Source organism: Rhagoletis pomonella, unplaced genomic scaffold, assembly GCF_013731165.1.
Source record: "Rhagoletis pomonella isolate Grant_MI unplaced genomic scaffold, Rhpom_1.0 Rhpom_scaffold_00013, whole genome shotgun sequence".
Taxonomy (NCBI): domain Eukaryota; kingdom Metazoa; phylum Arthropoda; class Insecta; order Diptera; family Tephritidae; genus Rhagoletis; species Rhagoletis pomonella.
Window position 1 is genome coordinate 9,530,581 of NW_023458567.1, and position 7,500 is coordinate 9,538,080.

Consider the following 7,500-nt stretch of genomic DNA (forward strand, 5'->3'; position numbering starts at 1 on the left):
AAGATGAAGATGAAGATGAAGATGAAGATGAAGATGAAGATGAAGATAAGGATAAAGATCATAACCCCTTAGCTTTAACTCATCTTAACTTAAAAACTTACTCCACCTGAGCTCACCACAAATTAATTCACCACACTTTAACTCCCCACACCTAAATTCACCACACCTCAACTCGCCACACCTTAACCCCCGCACCTAAATCCACCACACCTAAATCCACCACCCTTAATTCACCACACCTCAACTTTCTCACCACACCTTAACTCACCTCAACTCACCACACCAAAATTCAGCACACCTCAACTTTCTCACCATAACTTAACTCACCACACCTGAATCCACCACACCTAAATTCACCACACCGTAACTCCTACACCCAATTCCACCACACCGCAGCTCACCACACCCAATTTCACCACATGACATGATATCACTTGATGTGGCATCAAAGGCAACATCATTTGGCATAAAATGAACCAAAATAAATAAGATTTAGATAGAGGTGAAAAAAGGGATAAAAAGGAAATACAACTGAAGAGTGTGCGATGTTATATTGTGGTGTGTTATGCTTCATATGTTATGTTATTTATTCTCATGTTATGGTTATGTTATGTTATGCCAAGTACTAAGCTAAACTCCCCTCCACTTAACCCATTCCAACTAATGTTATTTTAGCTCATTCAACTTACATAAACTATCCTTAATTTTATCGGTTGAATTTCAACCGCTGGGCGAACACTAGTATATATAATAGCTCATCATTCTGCACAGCCTTCTGATGGCTTCAACCTTCTCCTGGTTCAGATCATATTTCTTACCAGCCGGAAAAGCTTCATAACTATTTGAAGGCTCCATTATTTTAAATCAAAGTTTTTTGATATTTTTAATTTCATTGATTTTCCTTCTTTTCATCTCTCATGCAAAACCGCTATTATTGTTCTTCCTCCTAGTTCATAATTCCCAAAAGTTTCCACAAATTTCCTTTCAGCTTTCACTTTTTCGCCAACTCACAAATTCTCTTTCACTACAAAGTGAAGAAAAACCCGCGCACTCCTCACTCGCATACGTTCTCCCTCCGCCAGCCACAATCGGCCCTTTTGACGGCCTAAAAATTGCTTGCACGATTTCACAATTTTAACAACACAGCAATGCATCAATGCATCCGTACTTCAATGTAGTAATACCGCGCGCGCGTGCGCCCGCTCAATGCAGGTGGCATGTGCTCATAGTATTTGTGAATTGGTAGTGAATTATGTGCCGCGTGTTTGTTGGTGTGACGGCTCAAGGTCAGCGCATGGTGGTCGGTAGTTTCGTATAGCGAATGCAAGCTTTGCCAACGCCAGTGGAAATGGCGTAGCGCAGGGATTCGAGCGTAGGAATGCTCTTGAAGCTGCCAGTAAACTAACCGATGCTGTCAATTTGTGGGAAATATTTTACGGCTTTGCGCTAGCGCAGCGCTAAAAAGGATTCATTGCATTTGACGGAAAACGAAATGTATGTAAGTGGCAGCCGTGTTTGATGCTAAAGCAGGGAAGTGAGAGTGAAGATGGAAGAGCAGATATGAAATATGAGCAAATGAAATTCTAAAAATGCCTTCTTATTGTTGTAAAAAAATTGCTTATCATGCATCAGTGAAGTGTACTCGTTCATATTATAAATCAATGGGAGAGAGCAAATTATTTTATTTTAGAATGTTACTCATACGCCCTGCTTCTTATATTCAGTATCGCTAAATAATTGCACCAAGCTGCAAAAGTGAAATGGCCCGCAGTGAGATTTGAAAATTAAATATAATTTTTTAAATAGACGAAAATATATCGACAGTTCTTCGGTACTGTTATGGACATTGTTAGATAATATATCGAAAGTTCAACTGCAAATATATCGATACTTATGTGAATACAAATGTCGTTGTATCTTTAGGCTTTTTCGATAATTATATGAATAGCGATATCGATAAGTATAATGCTATCAATAGATATATATAGTACATACGTATGTACATACATGGATATCGATAAAAATAATTATACGTATTACGTTTACATACATATTTCGTATAAAATAACCTGCAATTCATATACACATAAATGCAGATATTTCTAGTTGTATCTATTATTAAATTCATAAGATAACATTTGTTAAGAATTCCGTTAATTTATCGATAAATATACATAGATACCGAAAAAACTTGTCTATCGAAAAACATATCGCTAAGTTTATCAGTAATAATATGGATGAGTATATCGATAACGTTAAAACAATAGCGTTGTGCCATCTTCGGTATCAAATGACATTATATCATACTCCTACCTTGCCGGAAACATCAACAACAAAAATGAGCATTAAAATTCAAAGTATTACGGATAATTTTGGCAATAAAATTACCGACGAATACTCCACCGAAAAATATATCGATAATCTTATCAGTAATGAATTGATAAATAGATATATCGATGGTGGTAAACCGATAGCGAAAATGAACAAGGAAATTCCAAAATCCCAACCTTTTTTTTAAATGGAAATGTCCTTTTTTATCGATAAATGTGTTTGAAGTGACATCGATAACTAGATCAATTAAAATACCTGAGAATATATTTGTGGAAACATATATCAAGATTTTCTCAGTAGTGGTATTGTTAAATATATCGATAATTTTATAAGAAATTTTTTCGATATGCACAGTTACTCAAACAAGTAACCAAGATTTTTTTTTTTAATATTCAAGATGTTTTTCGAGTTGAATTTTTCGAAATTTTTCCACATTCATTAATCTGGACTGCAAGTCTCAGGCGACTAAAAATCGCATTGATTTTGAATAATCTTTTTGGTGCGGGCTTTTGCGGTTTTTATATACACATATCAAGTGTAATTTACGAAAACTGGCGTTGTTTTTTTGATATTTTGCTGCGAGCGGTTTACGCATTTTATATAATTTTATACTAATTTTATTTTATTTCAAAAAAATGCATAAATCCGCCAGCAAAAAGAAGTTATTAAAAATCAATGAAATTTTTTAGCCGGTTGAAACTGGCTGTATTGCCTATACAATGGATAGGGCTTTATATATTGTGCCTGTACAATTACAGGGCTTTTTTAGTTTGCCTATATAATTTATAGGGCTTTTTTGTTCTGCCTATATAGCTTATAGGGCTTCTTTAGTACTGCGTCAAGTCTCTTGCTGTGACAGCTTACATACATTTATGGACTAAACTGTCCTTGTGCCTATACATTTATAGGGCTTTTTATTGTGCCTGACCAAATACAGGGCTTTTTTGTCGCAGAACACTTCTCTTGGGCTCATTTGGACAAAATAATCGTTGCAGAGCTCATTCACTTGTTCCTTACCTCGGGTGGGGGGTAACAAGTAATTCTCAGCAATGCTTGAACTACAAATACTCTTATTTTAAAATTCTCTACCCCTTACCACTGGTGGGGGGAAGTAGAGTCTAATAAAATAAGAGGTTAGTACTTTCAATTTTAAAAGTTTTACCCCGTACCTCTGGTGGGGGGAAGTAAAGCATATAAAATAAAATTAAAAGAAAAAAGAGAAGCGGAGAAGAAATGGTTAGTTGAGAGGCTTTACGATTCTGATCTGTTTATTAAGTATTTTTCTTTTATATACAAATTCTAATTCTATTTTCCTTAACTAATTATAAATACATATGTATGTGTGTGTGTGTATGTACATGTTGTTTTGGCATGTACTATTTACAAACAACCGCTTTGGTCTTATCATAATTTTAATTTTAATGCTTGCATTTGCGTCGGCTATATGTAGACAATAATAATATCAATCCATTTTCTAATGCATGTATGGGTGTATGCATTTGTATGCGCGAACATTAGATTAAAAGAGATCAACACATTGATATCTTATTTCGGTTGTGTACATAATAAATATTGACAGGTAAATGTGTTACAATTTATGGGGTTTTGTTCATTTTTCATGTTTATGTATTTTACTTATCTTCTATTCTAAAGTGGACTGTAATTTCTGTGTGTCAATAAGTATTATTGTACGTATATTTTTTTATGTTCAGTTTTATTACTCCGGCAGATGTATGTATGTATGCATACATGTTCAAAGATGTTTGAACATATTGCCGAGGGCAAAAAAGTGATTATTTGTTTACTGTATCCATATTTTTTAAAAGTATATAATATAAAAGTTATATTTAATGTTATTACTCAGGCAGATATGTATCCATGTTCAAAGATATATAGGCTGCATAGATTATTCATGAAAATTTGTTGAAATTTCCCAAATGTTTGCATAAAGTTTGAAAATGTATTTTATATTATTTTGGTTAAAGCTTGGAAAATATTTTTTTTTTTTTGTATAATAAATATCAGCAAGCGGTCAGTTGTTTGAGTCAGTGTATAATTATTTACGGTGAAACCCCAAAATAAGAAAAATCAGCACGTCAACAGTTGTTTGGGTCACTGTATAATTGTTTACGGTAAAATTCCAACGACAATAAACAAAGAAAATTTAAAGCCATATTTTGTTTTTCAATTAAACTAAAAATTTAAAATTTTTGATAGGAAAAGCAATTTTCAACGCATGCATTGGTTTTAATTTTGGGACTCTCAAATTCTTAGAGAAAATGCGTTTTGGTATAAGAAGCTTTCAAATTAACATAAAAACCGATTACGTGAACAAGTCAGTTATGGCCTTTCAGCATTTCTTTTGCACTTTGCAGCCCAATCAATGCTTAATTAGACCATTGGATACATTTTTTATTGTATTTGTGTCTACACACTTTTTAACCCATATTTAACAGTACATAGATACTCAGCCCCGCCTATCCAATAGCAATCAGTCAACAATCTTAGTGAGCAGCCACTCAGTCAGCCTTCAGCCAGCTGCCCTCCGGTGCAGTTAATCTCACCCTCTAATCTGTAGTAATTTTCCACTTTATTTCCATATACACCTGTTTATCATTTTACACATTTTTCATTATCCTTATTTACCTGCGCCCGTAAAACTTGCCAGCACATATATTTTTGTACATACACACAGTGCCCTCTTCAATTTAACCCCATTTTATTAATGTTACGAGCATTCTCTATACCCTTCATTCATGCACGACTTAAATTTTCAGTCTGTCAGTCAGTTAAATGACTTCCCGTGCAAACGACGACAAGCGGAGATTGCTGCTGTGCAAAGAACTCACATATGTACATATGTATGTATGTGAGTTTATGCATGTACATATATGGGAACTGGCTTCTTAGTTTGTCTGGCCGTGCAACTCTTTCGCTGAATAAATAATAATCCTTAGCTTTTGCTGATTTTTCCCTTCATCTTAAGCTCGCATTTCTCTTGCCCACAAGTTTCTTCCTACTTTTCTCAAGCTACTTAGGCGTTAATGCTTTGTAGAATGTTTAAATTACGCCTTTAAATTTCTACATACGGGCATGCATGCACACAAGAGTCGCTCCTAAATATTTCACATAAATACATTCATATTTAGCCTTATAAGATCCTCTTTTGTAAACATTTGTGTACAGCATCAAAAGGGCAGCTTGTATGCTGCAAGCCTTATTTGTTTGCGCCAAATTTAAGCTAATTTGTCATATGCCATGTCCTTTTGTTCGCACCATTGAAGCGCTGGAGTAGCAGCATACGCAGCTTATCTTGCAAACGAATATAAGACGAGTACATACTTGAGTATCATCATCCATGTGTGTTTGCCGTAAATATTTATTCAACAGGCTTCTTGAAAAAATGTTTGTAATTTCGTAAATTATGATCCCTATTTGGGTATTCTCTTTTAAATGTAGACAAATTTATTTTTAGCTCCATATTTTCTTCTTAGTACAAATTTGTAAAGTTGCGTATACGCCGTGGAGTTAAATTTGAGTGGTCTCTACCCAATAACCAAATAAAAAAGAAGTTTCCAAAATAGCGCCACATAGTCCGCTTGATGCAATTTTTTTGTTATATTATAGTGCCGGTCCTTCTAGGCGAATGAGCGGTCGGACTTTTTTTTTGGCAAAGTTGGGCCAGAATATATCAGCATGACTGTATGATGAAAGGAACTTACATCAGACGGCGGCATTTCGTTCCCCTCATTCACTGAATTAAAAATTGAAAGTACAGACGAAAATAAAAATAATGAAACAAGTTCAGTCATAAAAAATGTTGGTATCGAAAGTTATCAAGATACCGAATTTTATCGAATCGAAGTTTACCTTTATCGAAATTTATCGAATTATCCATGTTTATTTAGTTATCGCAGCGCATGGAATTATTCAAATCGATCAATGTTTATTGAGTTGTCGAAATTTATAGACACAGAAACTTAGTTATCGAGAATTACGGATAGTTATCGAACTATACAAATTTATGGTATTATCGAAATTTAACAAGTTAAGTTATCGATATATATTGAAATTTTCGAATTATCGTAATTCATCGAGCTCTTTCAACTTATAGAGTTATCGATATTTATTGATTTACTGAAATATGCCCATTTATCGAATCGAGTTTTTCGGAATTTCTAAAATATATCGAGTTATCGAAATTTCAAAGTAATATAAGTTGATAAAATTATCACTGCTGATCGAATTTTATCGTATTACCAGAGTGTAGCGAGTTATCGAAATTTATAAATTAACCGGAATAAAGCTATTCTTATTCAGAAATGTCCAACGAACTCAAAACTGATTAGTACTTTCAATAATATCCCTTTAAGGGTCTACAAAGAAAAGCAGCGCATACTCGCACCAAAAAGAGTATCGGCCATTTTTATTTCACTAGACCAACATTAGCAGTTTTTCCAAATAACATAAAGTGTATTAAAATATTTAAAATTAATGTAATTTATTCTATATAGTACATAGTTTTCGTATTTCTGAAATTCGCCGTTATTCGGGAAGCGGGTGTAATTTTAGTACGATTTGAATAATATTCAACAAATTGCTTTTTCGTACCAAAATTATTAAATGCACCGAGTTTGGTAGAAATTGATAAATCGGTTACTGAGATAAACATTTTTGGTCATAAGTGGGCGGAGCCACGCCCAAAATCCAAAATTTTATAATAATCTAATTTTCTGCTTAGTGATCATTGCAATAATTGATTTTGATTCAATTAGCTTCAGTAGTTACTGATTTATCGCAGTTTTCGTGTTTCTGTAAATTACCGTTATATGGGAGGTGGCCATGGCTATTGGCCGATTTCAAAGATGTTCAACAAATTTTCTTAGCTGGATCCTAAGCAAGGCTCGTACCGAACTACTAAGATACAGCCAAAAAATTTATACTAATATTATTCATTATGATCAATATTCTACTTTGCATACCAATTCTCAACAATTTGGATCCAATATTAAGTGAAATATCGTAGTTTTTGCATTGTTCGAAAATACCGTTATATGAGAAGAGGGCGTGGTTACAGTCCGATTTCACCCGTTTTCAATAGCAACCTACCTTGGATAAAGGGAAGGTAGGTAGGTTGTCGCGGTCGTCTATAAGACACACTTAGGCTCA